Genomic DNA, 16,549 nt, shown 5'->3' on the forward strand with positions numbered 1-16,549 from the left:
CCTTTCACACACATGTCGACTGGACACATTTAATCTAGTCTAACTGGCTTCACAACATATTATTGTTGTCCTCAGCCCTCCATCTCAGGGGTTTAAGTGTCCAAATTTACTTCCAAATCAGTGTATATGCACAGCTGTTGCTGTAGAAGAAATGGGCAGCTATGGACCTACCCTACACCTGTCCTGCACATCCCTAGCTATTTTCCCTACAGTCTTTGCCTCTTTGTGCCCATTTTTCACCACTTTCCTATCAACCCTTTTTCTTTTCTTTTAAAGAAATTAGCGCTGAGGTAAGCAGGAGCAAGCACTTTTAACCAGCAATAAGCAGTTTTAATCTTATTTGCTTTGGGGTAAGCAATACCTACACAGGATAAGCAATTTAGAGGCTAACTGAGTGTACGAATATTTCACCTCAAGTTAGCAATGCTTACTGTCGCACAAACCCAACACACCTGCTTACAACTGCTTAAAAGTGCCTTAGTCACTTTTTATCCAACAACCCTTGTTCTGCCCAGCAACAAAATAAACAGCCTTTGCAAGTCTTGAACCCAGGAACCTACACACCAGAGCTAAAGTGATTACCACTAAACCATGTCAGATATACATAGCTCAGATGTTTTCTCAAACATATCATCCAGCACAGTCATTCAACAGTAGAGGAATGTACTTATAAATGTATTTATATATGTAGATGTATGTGTATGTATGTATGTATGTATATATATATATATATATATATATATATATATATATATATATATATATATATTATGTATACATCCATAGATATATATGTCTACATGTATATATATATATATATATATGCAAAGATTATACACACACACATATATATATATATATATACATATATTATACATATATATTTCTATAGATATATTAGAGAACACAACAAATACATGTATGACCAAAGGCGCCGTTAATGGAGGTGAGGTGGCTCAATTTAAGTACCTCTTGTAATTATTGATATCATCCCCTCCTCCATAGCCAAACAGATCTGCCTTGCAACACAATACCAACACTTGCAAGTCTCATACCCAGGACACTACACAACATAGCCACAAGACATTAACAGTAATCCATCCCACCTGTACGATGTCAGGATGGTATCAATAACCTATCATGCAGAACAGTCTGTCTACCATAGGCAATGTACAATGTGGAAGCAGTAAACATTTCAATGATTTATATATATATATATATATATATATATATATATATATATATATATATATATGTATATATATATATATATATATATATATATATATATATTTATATATATTTATACACACACACACACACACACACACACACATATATACAGATACACACACACACATATATATATATATATATATATATATATATATATATATATATATATATATATAGATATACACATATATATATATAAATATCTATGTATATACACATACACATACACATACATATACATATACATATATTACTATGTATAGATATGTATAGGAAGATACATATGTAGAGGGTCCACAGCATATTGAACAGCCAGTATTCCTACAGTTGCCACCTTTTAAATTGGACAGTGTATGATTCTCTCATACAAAAGACAATTATTGCATGAAACATACACCCACAGAGAACTCAAAGGATATGACACATCACACAGGTTTGCATACATAAGAAATGTTTATTTGTGTACTGTTACAGTTGTATATGCCATGTCATATAGCTGTTAGGTGTTTGAAATACATACTGATTAATGCAACTCTCAAGCAAAACATTTTATACAGTAATCCAAAAGCATAACATATGTTGCTGTCCAGGCCAAGGCCTTCAGGTAGTACAGCAGTAAAGAAACACTGACCCAAAAGATAAAAATCAATCAACAGTAAGTAATGCAGATGTAATTGAGAAGCCTCCAATTACACTCTGTACTCAACCCCTATGGGAAAATAATTAAGTTGTCACAATGAAGATGTATCTCTTACATAACGATGCTTAACTTAAAACATCACTATCACACTGACAAATAGAACAGTCTGTAAGACAATAAGCACTACCCTATCAATGTTCTCAAGGTGAAATGTATGACAATTTACAGCGATATACCTTAAGGTGTCTTACTACTGATATCCCTCACATGTTGTAACAGCCTAGGTTATATATGGTGCATACCCCTCCCTCATAGAATGACTTACAGGGCCATATAACTGTGTTGCATACACTGACATCTGGACTGCACAAGGGCACACAGATTTTGTCCAGCTGTAGCCCACATATATATGGACCCTACCTCACAATATGTGTGGGGATTACAACATCACTGGAATGATGGCAGGAATGCCAGCACAACATAATCATAGGCCACTACTTAACTTCTTATTGCATGACATAAGGACAAAGCCTGTTATATAGGTGGAGGACAGAGGCTGGAACAGGGCCATATTTGCAATATTGTTGTTATACACTGAAAAAGTTGCTGGTGTTACAGGATTGGTGGCAACATACCTTATTCAGTAATATGAAGTCAGAAACACAAATGGATGTAGCCATGTACTGATAGCACTCAACTGAGAGAATGCCAGTGATAATTCTGAGACAAGACCTGTGTGGTGGACAGACAAAACATAACAGCCAATCCTCTGGCCATCATGTGGATTGGCCCACAGTTGAAAGCTATGCAGACAGACTGCATTCTATGCTAAACTAGTATGTACACACAAACCCTGTAAAACTAGTGGTATACAATGTAGGTCTGGAACCTTATACAAATATGTAGTTGGCCTGTGTCTGCATGTCCTCTTGTAAGAGATATTGCTACCTGCTGTCTGTTAACACTGCTGCCCACACACAGGAAGGATGTCCTCCATACAGGAAAGGTACAGGGACCATGCCCATATGATGTAGTAATTTATAGTAGTGGGTTGCCATGACAGTGGTGACTGGAAGTACTACACAGCAGGCTGCATGCAAGTAGCAAGTGGTGGACACTGATTGTTGCAGAGGCCATCACCTGATCATGTGCATCACCTACAAAATCCATGCTGCAATCTATTCAAAGCAGCTCGATCCTTGTAGTGGAGAGAGACAGAGACAGAGAGAGAGAGAGAGAGAAACAAACAAACAAACATCCAGTAAATATAAAGTTGTTCAACAACTGAACCTACAGACATCCCAAGTTAACCATGGGGACCCAGCAAACTGTATCCAGAAGAGACGACAATCCCACAACAGGTATGTGAAGCATATATGCGTGTAATTGAATGTAGTACTTGGTCCATAATAATGGGATAGATGATGTGGAATGATTTATATGTGCCATCAGCTGTTGTTGTAATGATGACCTGCTGAACAACTGCTAAGGACAATAGTGTCTGTCACTGTGGGCCATACCTGTCACCTATGCAGATCAACACTGAATGACAAGATGTAAGCCATCATACAGTGTGTTGTGTACCGCAAGACATGTATATTAATGTCTCCATTAGCTGGTGGTGGAAGTGATGTCATTATGATGGACACATGAGTTTCAGAGCCTATCACTTGCAGGACAGTCATGTTAACATGTAATGTAGAATGCACAAATGCCATAGGTGTGTAATAGGCTTACCTGCAATCTGTCCTTATATACAATCCCCTAATGTTAGACTAGAGCAGTAGACCCTATACTTCAGAGAAAGTCCACTTAAAAGAAAGTCCACTTTCGCAGAAGTATAATTCCTCGGTCTACCTAAAAAAAAACAAAAAACACTAAAACATGTTTTTGCAGGGAGCAAAGCCCCCCTGCACCCCTCATGTGGGGGGCTGTGCCCCCCACACCCACCCTACTTAAATATACTAACTCTGAGATCGCACTACAGCAGGGAAAAGGGAATATTCCCATTCCACGCTGTAGCATGACTGCCGAAGTCAATGTTCAAAGTTTCACTACTTCGAACAAGTGGACTCGGTGAGGTGGGGTTCGAAGTAGTGAAAATTTGAACATATTGACGGATCCCATATATATATATATATATATATATATATATATATATATATATATATACATGTATGTCAACAGATATACAGACACACACACACACACACATATATATATATATATATATATATATATATATATATATATATATATATATAGATATAGCTATAGATATATTTAACTCATAATATATATCTACACACACAGACCCACACATATATATATACATATATATGTGTATGTCTACATATATACAAACACACACAAACATATTTATATAAATACATGTCCCCTACTGTTGAATGACAGTACTGCATGATATGTGTGAGAGAACATCACACATATCAATACACATGCACGCATATATATATATATATATATATATATATATATATATACATATATATATATATATATATATATATATACATATATATATATATATATATATATATATATATATATACAGCAGTAAGTGGGTGCAAATGGACAGTTATGTCTGGTGTGAACTCCATGTGGGGAACACATTGCCCTTGTTTGTGAAGGTGGGATTGGTATTTTGGGGAAGGATAGAAGGTATATTTGGGGAGGTAGGTTGGGTTGGAAGACAGACAATCAGCATACAGGGGTGGTATATGACACATGTGGTGGTTAAACACCTTGGATGGGGAGTGTTGTCTGGAATGTGGAAGACCATGAGTCCCCATATGGAAACAATGGGACCAAAGTCCCCACCCATGGGCAGTCACAACATCATCTTCACGGCCCTGAAGGTGCCTGGGCTGGGGGCTGAGCAGGAGGAACATGCAGACCTGTGATTGTGTACTGAGGGCCTCAAGGTGCTGTAGCACATCCCCCAAGTCTCCATGGAGCTCCCTATACATCAGATCCTGGACCTCACTACAGCTGACAGGATCCTGTCTGTGTGTGCTCCTGGGGGGGGGGGGGTGAACACCATCCCCTGAGGTGGTTCCACCTGAAGGTAGTGCAGTACCAGTAGAGGATGAGGTCCCAGGGTGGGTTCCAGATGTGATGTGGCCTGGTAACATGGCCAGATGAGGTGGGAGAGGTGGTTCTGCTGGCAACTGTTTTCCTAAACATGCTATTGTGTCACTGTTGTAGAACGTATGTGGGTAGTAATAGTCCACACATTCCGGGATTATGTCTAACAGCATGCATAGATAACCCCATTAACACAAAATAACAGATGTGCAACAGTCATATAGCAAACAGAACACATGCATTTATGGAACCATAGTGGCCCTTACAATGGCATTCAGGTGACATTGTTCATAATAGGCCACCAGTTATAGTGTTTCAACATGGAACATGACTACAAACGCATTGCACAAATTGTTGTACAATACGATATATGTCCCAATGGTATGTCTTCTGTAGACATACCCGTTGAGTTGTGTGTTCAGATTTTTGTTGCAGATATGGTGGGGGGGGGCACAGATGTGTATTAACAGCTATAATATCCTTGCAGTATGAGATCCTCAGACCTGTTTCCCCCTTTATGTCTTTCAGGCGAAATGTCCAGGGAGAGACTTCCAATGTACACAGCGGAGGAGAATGATGTCATCATCACATACCTGGTGCAGCACTGCCATACCTTCTTCTGTTGTACAGCCCATGATTTGCAGGAGAGGACCGCCATGTGGAATGATCTTGTCCACAGGGTAAATGACATCGGCCTGCATAAGCGCAGTTATGAGCAGGTCCAACATCGATGCACTCTGCCATGCCTGCCAGCGTGCTGCTGCAGTTAGGGGAGACCAGCTTGCAACAGGGGGGTTCATGCCATCCAGCCCCCATGACACATGTTCAGGAGCTCCTCACCAGCATCGGGGCACATGCCCACTTGCAAACACAAGACCCAGCAGAGAGCATAGTGGAGGTGGGTTCTACCCACACAATGGCTGAGGAGCATGCAGGTAAGGCCATAGGCAACATCAGCAGACCACTGTTGTGTATCCATCTGCATCTGTAGAGTTTAATCATGCATATGTGAGATGAAATATATATAGTCTGTTGCTGCGTTGTAGCAATAAACAGATGTGCATAATCTGTAGTATTGTGGGTTTGTACTGTTGATGTACTGTAATGCTGCATCCACCCTGTACCAATCCCACAGGTGTGGCTACTGACATCACATCTCTCACACAATTAGGTAGGTCCCTCTGGTATACCTCCAAAGCAGCAGCCTGTAGCTGGTGAGTATGGTGTCTGTTCAGGTTTTCCAATACACCGGTCATGTTATGGCCATGATATATTCCATGCACACAATTAACACACCTTCCCATAATGCATGCTGTACATGTTCACGTATTGTTGCTGTTAACTGCACTGCATCGCAGTGATCATCATGGTGGCGTGTCTGAAGGGTATGTAACAGTCCTGCAATATAACTAACAACCTGTCATTGTAAGATGTATGCAGAGAGATGAACATAATGGTGGGACAAATGGCCTACAGTAGGGACATATCTGAAACATCACCCTTATACAGTGCTACAACAGTGCATATACCACTATTACAATGGAAACTGTTACAGATCTACACTGCGGCATACCACAATACTGCATTCCACAACCCTTACAACCTGCAATGTGGTCCTAACATGAGCAATGATTGTGTAATATGGAATGCTATGTTAGGACAGCAAATATGGGGAATACATACCTTCACAAACACTGGAAGCATATGTGTGCATACACTCCAGATAGCATTTTGTGGAAGCAGCTTTTTAGATAATGACAGCATGCATTATTCATGAGTTTGGACCTTCCAGCAAGTACTGGCCCTCAATGTCACACCAAAAAATGGTCTGCTGTCCAAGATGTTTGGTCATCAAATGTGCCCACTTGCCTGCAACAGAGGTAGCCATGGCTTGCACACATCTTCCAAGCCATGGAATTGATCCCATACCCAACAGGTAGCACCCAGGAGCTGGACATGTAGCCTTACCTCACCATTGTATATTCCATGGCAAACAGTTCAGACAGTCATGTATGTGGCAAGTATATATGGGACAGGATTACTGTAGAAATAAACAGATGGTCATCCAAGACAGATGATGACATATGTTGCAAACTGGTCATGCAGACTGCATAGTAACACTGAGAGAGTTTCAGGAATGTCTAGCAAGTACTGGCTGTGCAGTACATGTGTCGGCAATTGCCTTGACTCTGCATAAGTGTGACCCATGGGTTAGGGTAATCAGATGGGACAGTTGTACCACAGGAAACATCAGCCAGGTGTCTCTACAGGTAGCATATGCATAACAGCAAAAGTCCCCAAAAGGCATACATTGTAATGTGTACTGGTGTAGCAAGACCACGTTGGAAACCTACAGACAGTATCAATTAAGATACATGTGCTGCACAGCCACCACCTCACTCCACCTCAGGACCACCATCACCATCTCTACCTTGCCGGTGCCAGTGTACACCTGTATGTTTGAAATTCATTAGCAGGGACTAGGCTGGTACACATGGTGTTTAGAGTTTGGGACACTGCAAAATGACACACATGTGTAGGCCATAGTTGTCAAGCATCTGCAAAAAGGATGAGGGTGGGGAGGGGGTGTTATCCTGAAACACAACAGTGCACTGAAGCAGAGATCCAAGGCTTGCTAAGAATGACTCTATCTGCACACAGTCAAAGTCATGAATTGTGGCAAACATAACCCTGACTCCACAGCAATAGTGATGGCACTGTGTGACCTCCAAGGGCTGTGCACAAGAGTTGACCTTGCAATCATAGAGAGTTGGGGGACATTTGTAGGGCAGAGTGACCAAATACTGGCAAATGCAGATGGCCCATGCTAGTATACCCCTTCCAGGAATAGTGACTTCTGTAGTACACATAACAGTAGGTGCAACAAACCATCATGATAAGGGTGTGTGCACATATACACCCACAAATTGTATGGATCTCAATCCGCATATGCACAACTAACACATTTGTTTGATAATACATTTGATTGCACAGGTCATATGTCACATATCAGGTTTGTGTAATGTTAACATATGCAGTAATGTGGCCCCATAACATATCAGGGAAAAGGGTGCCATATCAATAAGGGTGTGTACACTACCCATAGCCATGGTACAGTTTGAAGGTTGTCAGTGTAATTCAATTTTATTGGCCATACATGCACCGCTGATGATGAGATCTGTAAATCAGACATCAGGCATTCACAAATGACATTTGTCCATATATCATCCCAGGTATGTGTCGGACAAACACATAGGGGCTATGAGCAGCAGAGCAAACATAACTGATACACATATGCACATTCAGCAATGGTGTGTACACCTATGAGGCATGGTGCACAGTACATGCCAGAGTGTCCAACAGGTGCACAGCAATATTGTGTACATGGGTGTAGTGTGTTCCAGGGAAGGGGCATCACCTACTAACACAACCCATGCATCACAGAGATGTATAATGTTGCTAGCAGGGATTGACTATAGCTGCACTGCATGCTGTTGAGTGCCATATGTCATGCATGTTGACAGATGGGTTATGAGAGGTCTGTGTGTAATATCCTTGTGCAACCTCACCTGTAAGTGTGTGTGTGTGGGGGTGCTAATTTGTCTGTGCTATCTGGTGGAGTGGAGGGGGGGTTGATGTATGCGGAATGTGTGTGTGTATGTGTGTGTGTGTTTGTGTGTGTGTCCATGTATGCACATGTGCAAGTGTGGGGATTTTCATACCTCACAACTTCCCTTAGAAATCGTGCAGTACATGGACATGGACAGACACATCAGACACCAGGAATAATTTACTGACATATAATCTCAGGACAGCTGATAATATACTAAAGTCTGCAGCAGGAAAGATGCATTGAAAGGGAAAACTAGACACCAGGGGATACTGTTTTAATTGCAATCAGCAGAAAGGTGAAAGAATACCCACGTATGCAGCACTAAAGATGCATTGGGGAATTACTAGACAACACCAGAGAGTGTTTCCATATATTACTGTAGTCCACATAAAAAGTTAATAGAGCAACAGATCTTGCATTTACTGAACAATAGTTAAGTATGACACTCCTGTGCGGGACAATATTAAGTGACTGTAGTAGCCCATAACATATGGGAGCCATGCTCAAGACATCTGGACAAAACCAGGGTGAACAATGGATGACATCAGGGAGTCTTTGAAAAAATGTCTTCAATCAAGTTAAAGAGTTAATGGAGTAACAGGTCATTTTTTGTGATCACCTTTCTGAGCAATTAGAAGAATTATGCATTAATGATTGGTATTATTGACAGTAATTATTCAAGACTGATGCAGGATGGGGAAATTTAGAGACAAAACTAGGGACATTCTGTAAAGTCAGGGACAGGTAAGTAGTATGATGGAATGTCAGGGTGTGTGTGTGTGCGTGTGTCTGTGTGTGTGTGTGTGTGTGTGTGTGTGTGTGGGTGTGTGTGGGCGTGTGTGTGCATGTGCGCGTGCGCGTGTGTGTGCGTGTGTGTGTGTTTGTGTGTGTGTGTGTGTACTGTTAAGCAATGATGTACAGGTCTTAAAGTGCATTTCTTGTTTTCCCTCACAGGTGGCAAGGTAGGTCAGGGTCCTTCCTCCAGGCAATATGATGTTGGTGTCCATACCGACACTGAAAATGATGATAGGTGTGTTGAGGCACAGGCAGGGTTGTCAGGGGCTGAAGCTGCACCATTGTTTGACATCTCACTGTTATTCATCCCATCCCTGCACACAGTCACAATGCCTATACATACCCCATCACCTGTGGACATAGCTGTGGGACAGTTGGTGGCTGGTGGCATGGGACAGGACAGTGTGGTATCTATGGCATGTGTGTCTGGACACAGCAGCCATAGCCGGATGTCTGCTGGGGTACCACATAGGCAGATGTACAGGGGTGCTCATTGGAGGGTTGCTGGTCATTGTGCCACTGGCAGAAGTGCCACATCTGGTACCACCAGACGCATGTTTCAGGCCATCATGGAGGCGCAGGCATGTATTGAGTGGTACACCAGACAGGCTCTGAGGTTGCAGAGGGCTACTCATTCAGCTGTTATTGACAACATCCGTGATCTTGCAGGTGCCCTCCATTATTTTTCAGAGGTCATGGATAGACGGTTGGGTGAGATGGTGGGAATCCTTGACCGTGGAATGTCTGTGCTCGAGCATATGGTGGGAGTGGTGTGATGGCCATGTGGAAGTAGGCCATCAACATCAACAGCTGGAGATCGACGTGTAATGCCAGAACACAGAGCCACTCCCATAGTGGCAGTACCAGCCCCAGCACTGTGGGGGGGGGGGTGATGGCCACACCACACCACAGCAAACCACGTGCACGTAGCCCTGGCTGGTCCCAAGACAGACCCGGATCCAGCGTACATATGCCATCATCAGAGGAGAGTACCATATCATGGCTTGTACATGGTAGTGCCAGTGGAACCGCTGGTAGGCACAGTTCTCATGTCTGTGGCTAGAGACGGTAAACTGCACACCCTGCCAGCTATGGTCTGCTGCTGTTCAGAAAACCCCTGTTTAGGGAAGCCACATGGCAGGACTGTGTGCATGCATACACACAAACAATACCAACGGAGCTAGGGCAACCCTATACCTACACACACCACATCACCATAGCCAAATTAATAATTAAACCCACTCACTCACACACATGGTGTCAAACGTATGGCTCAGCCTAGGTCTCTGGCAAACCAACAACACACCCTGTGCATATGATGATAACTGTGCCACACCCCTGTCATCTATAACATCGATGCAAGGACAGGCTAATATGGTTTTGATGCACAGGGTGACTGTACTACAATGTACCAATGTAATGCTGTGTAACATGTTGTCAGCAGTAAAGTTTAATGCTTGCATGTCAGGAAGTGTAGCTGTCCAGCCATAATGCATTACAGCTGTTATTAACACTGAGTGATTGTGGTCTCCATAATGTATTCCATTTGTGTTGTAGGTGTCCATGTGTCAGCAGGATAATGGTCTGCTGTTGTATCCTACAAGGAGTACAGCACTGTGGTGACACCTTGGCTGTGCCATATCCTGGGTACAGGTGGAACACATGCCACACATCTGTCTAACAGTTACTGCATGTTCCACATGGATGATAGGTCTGGAGGTGGTGTATACAGGTGAGTGCATAGTGGCTGATGTCAGCAGCCCTTCTGTAGTGGACAATGGTAAGTGTACTGGGTAGTACACACCACATGTTTCTGTATAACACACAGAGGCTTTGGTGTTGATGCAATACACAGAGAATACTGTACACATGGATGTATGTACCTGTGCAAGGAACCCGTTGTAGCCTATGTAAATCCACCAAGACAGACTAGGTACAACAACACATTCGGAAATAATCAGTCTGCTAGTTTAATGTAATTGACGATGGTACTGGCAGGGTATATGTCCCCTTCCCCAATGTAGTGCAGTCCTCAACTCAGTAAACATAGGTGTGCTAGTGTGGATGGCATAGCCCTAACATTTGGAGGGTGAGGGTGCTGCAGAACTGCAGATAGTGTGATAGACAACTACTTCAATTCTTAACATGAACTGTACAGTATTATGACCAGTTAAGCAGGGGGGGATACACTCAACAGTAACTGCAATGATGGTAGCTGTGTCCACAAGAGGCACACCCAGCTATATATACAAACTCCAGTATTGCTGTACACCTATATAGTGGGGAAGAAGGCATTTACACATCTACCACTAGTTGTGATGAAATGTATTTCCACAGGCTGATACCAGTGAAATGTTATCATATATCAGGCAGTTCTCAGACAGATGACATCCTGGGACATGTATATTCTGCAGACGGAAGGAGATTCCTTCACATACACACACACTCTTACTTGGCAACCGTGGTACTAGAATCCCTGCCTAGGTATGTAGTGCTACTGATGTGTGTGGCCTTAATTGCACACACCACACAGCTTTTAGGATGAGGTGTGTTCCAGGTTACATGGTATATGAAGAACATCCCCAGGCCTGTACAGTATGGTAATGGGGGATGTACTGGTTGTTTATGGACAATACATAGTGTGACATACTGTCATATACACAATTGGCAAACACATAACAGTCATATACACATCTGAGATACCTGGGCTTATCAGTGCTAACTACCTTGTCAGTGTGTCTATTTTGTTACAGATAAGTTGCACACAGCACATGCATAACTGGGCTGGATAGTGTTATCAGTTACCTGTATGGTTGATGGTGACAGTGGTCCCCATACAGTGGAAAATGGGACATGTACTTGGGGTACCATGGTGTAAAGACAGTATACCCAACACCCACACGCCACAGTGGAAACTGTATGCACTGAAACCCATGATAACACTCTGACAGACCCACCATCACACATTGACCAGGACTGCAATACAACCCCTTGTCTATCTCAAGAGTGCTACTTCAAGGATTTGCATCTAATGCACATGCCACAGGGTGATGCATTGTCATGGCTCTCCTATGATCAGCAACATCACTATCCCTAATACTGTGTGGCAAGGCATATTATATTAGGAAAATGTGGCCTCAGAATACTGTAACCTACAAATATACACACATGCACACATACACACACTTGCCAGAACTCAGAAGGTATCCCATGCCTATCAACCCATTTGTACAACAGTGTTGCACTGGTACTGCAAGTCCAAGGTAGCCCTTAGGGAGAAGATTATAACATGGTACATGTAATGTCCGGTACAGCAGCAGCCACATCTAACTATGGCAATGGGGGATGCAGTGGGTGTGAAGGGCCTCAGGATATCCTCAACTACAGGTCTACAAACACACAGACACTGTTATTTTCAGTAATGCACACATACACATTTGTCAATACTGGGGTCCATCAGTGCAGGTGTTCATAGGTGTGTACCAGGCTATTGTCCATGGAGAGATGGGAAGTGTAGGGGATGTGTGTACAGTGGTATCATGCCACCTGGCATGTGAAAACAGGCCATCTATCAACAGATACCACAGGGGTGATCCTCAGAGTGAGAGTAACATGCAACAGAAAATCATCTGGTTGCTTCTTGCAGAGGGCCAGTGAGGTGCTCCAGTTGACATGTGTGCAACATGTATTACATAACATGGTCAGTGTCTGTCTTGGAGACCTGTACCCAAGCAATTTCTGTTGACTGTGGTAGTGTAGTTGAGGTATCCATGGCATGTGGTGTGTACTGGGTGTGGATTCCTAGCTGTGGCTTTCATAACACAGCTGGGCAGACATGTCAGTGTTAGTCAAGCATATATTGCCTGTAAGTAGCCAAAATGAATACCTGACATCTGCACATCTGTAAAGAGGACAGTCAGACATCAGCTATCCAACTAACTATGCATTAGGATGAATGTGTTCACAGATAGATGTCTGACACCGATAGGTATGCCACTACTACATGACAGCAGCCCTCACTGACAAGTGCTATACATACAGTAGTCTACAGTTAATTTCCACGTCAGATCAATATCCAGTAAGAAATATCTAATGAGACACAGCTCACACAGCAGCAACACGACAGTGAGGACTCAGAGTCCATTTTTGCATGCAGGGGTGTTTGGTTCCAGTCCTACAATCTGGAATCTACTCTTACTTGGGAAAGCACTGTCAACAGTAGTAATGTAATGATACACTATATGCCAGTGTGACTGCATATAACCTGGAATACTACCCCTGTATGTAACACATCCAAATGGAAAAGAGTGTTGTACAAGCCATATATACTCAAGTGTCACAGACAGTAGATTCACACCCATTGCTACTGTATCGCACCATCAGACCACTAAGATCCAGCAACAAAAATCACTTGCAGATCACTAAAGCCAATAACTCTGCTGGTGAAGCACTATTCTCTTGCGCCATAGCCAAATTATGGAACTCACTCCCACCCACAATTACCTCCGTACCATCATGCACCAACTTCAAAACTTTATTAAAAGCGCACCTAAAAACATGCTGGCTATGCCATTGCAACTCCCACTCTAATATCATCCACCCCATCCAACTACTACCTTTCTCTCACCTCCACTAACTACCTTGATAGCAAGCTCAGATGCTCATAAGCCTAGTACTTATTATACAGCAGGAACTTCTCATTGTTACATTTGTTAATGCCTGTTATGTACTTCACAGATAAAGATTCTAGTTGTCTACTGATGTACTATGTTCTTCATCTGTAAATATGTTGTAAGTAATTTCTATGTTAAATTGTTAATCGCTATGTAATCCAATGTAACTACTGTCTGTTTATTTTACTGTGGAGCTTTTCTCCCTGGGCCTCCGCTGAAAATGGACCCACGTCCAGTCAGACACTCCCGGTCAACAAATTTAAATAAATAAATAAATAAAATAAATAAATGACAGTACATAGACACATGCTTTATACATGGCATTAAATACACTTATTAAAGATGTCATTACCCTGCTATTTTATTAGACCGGAATGTGAGCACTAGTTACCAGGGCTGAGCCATGCTTAGCAGGTTTCAGCATTGCTACAATATAAATGCTAAGCAGATTTGCACACTGGTAAGTGAAGCTTACATGGTGTACACACCTGTACATTTAACCATATGTTAGCAGAATCTGTTGTCACGTAAACCCATGCAAACCCACTTAAAGCTGCTCAAAACTGCATTAACAACTCTGTATCCAACATCCCTTGTTCTGTCAAGCAACAAAATAGACAGGCATTGCAGGTCTTGATTCCAGGACCCTGTACACTATAGTCACAGCAGTTAACCACTAAGCCATCAGAGCTGTGAAGACAGCTGTTGTTTCTCTAATATATCTGTCAGTACACATACTAAATAGTACTGAATAACTGCTATGACTTCTACAATAGCGTCATACTTGTTAGTGATATTACTGTTGAATCATGTATGTTGTTATATCTAAATATACACATATCAGATAAATACGCTGTGATACATCTGGGAAGGTATATACAACAGTCATGCTTACACATAAGGCTATGGATATATATATATATATATATATATATATATATATATATATATATATATATATATATACACACATATATAAATATGTGTGTGTGTGTGTGTGTGTGTGTGTATACATGTACATGCACATATATATTCATATCGCTACATTATATATATATGGATATATATATATATATATATATATATATATATATATATATATATATATATATATATAGGCCGGCCATGGTGGTGCATTGGTTAGCGTTGCCACCTCACAGCAAGAGGATCTCTGCTTCGATCCTCAGCTGGGGTGCCTTCTGTGTGGAGTCTGCATGTCCTACCTGTGATCACGTGGGTTTCCTCTGGGTGGTCTGGTTTCCTTCCACATCCCAAAGATATGCTGCAGGTAGATTGGATACTCCAAATTGGCCCAAGACGTGAGTGTGTGTGCCTCCTGTGGAAGGTTGGGTGCCTGGCTGGTAACTTGACACAGTAAAATTCCACTGCCAATCATGAGCAGTAGGTGATCCACTGTGTCAACCCCTAACTGGGAAAAGCTGAAAGAAGAAGAAGATATTGGCATATATAGATCTAGCTGTATATTATATATATATATATATATATATAGATATATATATATATATATATATATATATATATATATATATATATATATATATATATATATATATATATATATGTGTATGTATATATATATATATATATATATATATATATATATATATATATATATATGTGTGTGTGTGTGTGTGTGTGTGTGTGTGTGTGTATATATATATATATATATATATATATATATATATATATATATATATATATATGTGTATATATATGCATATGTTTAACATATGTCCAGAACATGTAGTGGAGTCATACCTCAGCACCAACAGTCGACTGCAACCTCTTAGTGCAATGGGATTCCATGTAAGTATTGCAGGTATAAATGTAAACTGTTGCTACTGTAACAAGGGTTGTCTTAACAGAAGTGTTGTGTGTGGGAAGTCACATCTGATATTGACATGTACATCATTAGTTACTGACAGACATTCTGAGATAATCATAGTACAGTACCACAGATATCACAGTACTGGTCCTGTGTAATACAGCAGAGATATGACTAATAAATGTGGATAGTCTGACACACTCTGGTCAGTCCAGAAGTATACACAGAACCCCTTAGTGCAAGACGTGTGGATCAAGCCTGACAAAGTGGATGTTATCAGCCATGTAAATGGATATATTACATAAATACTGGAGTAGATATGCTCACACAGTTTATGCATTCACACACTCCTGTCTGTCCTGAAACATAATAACTGGAGGAGCAGAGGTCACATACCCACATATTACCCAATAGTTAATGACATACATCTGTACAGCATCCCACTGCTTGGTCAGAATGGCCCGGCAGCAGTACATCTGACAAATATCTGGACATAATATTACACTGGGTAAGTACAATGAGCTGCTAGGCATGTCACAAAGCACTGTTCAAACTACAGGCAGATTACCACAACACTGGTCTGCATTCCTTATGGGGGAATACACATGTACCTGCAAATATAGCAGGCTCTACAGGCA

This window comes from Protopterus annectens, chromosome 1.part2 (genome assembly GCF_019279795.1).
Source record: "Protopterus annectens isolate FY-2018-M chromosome 1.part2, PAN1.0, whole genome shotgun sequence".
Lineage (NCBI taxonomy): Eukaryota > Metazoa > Chordata > Ceratodontiformes > Protopteridae > Protopterus > Protopterus annectens.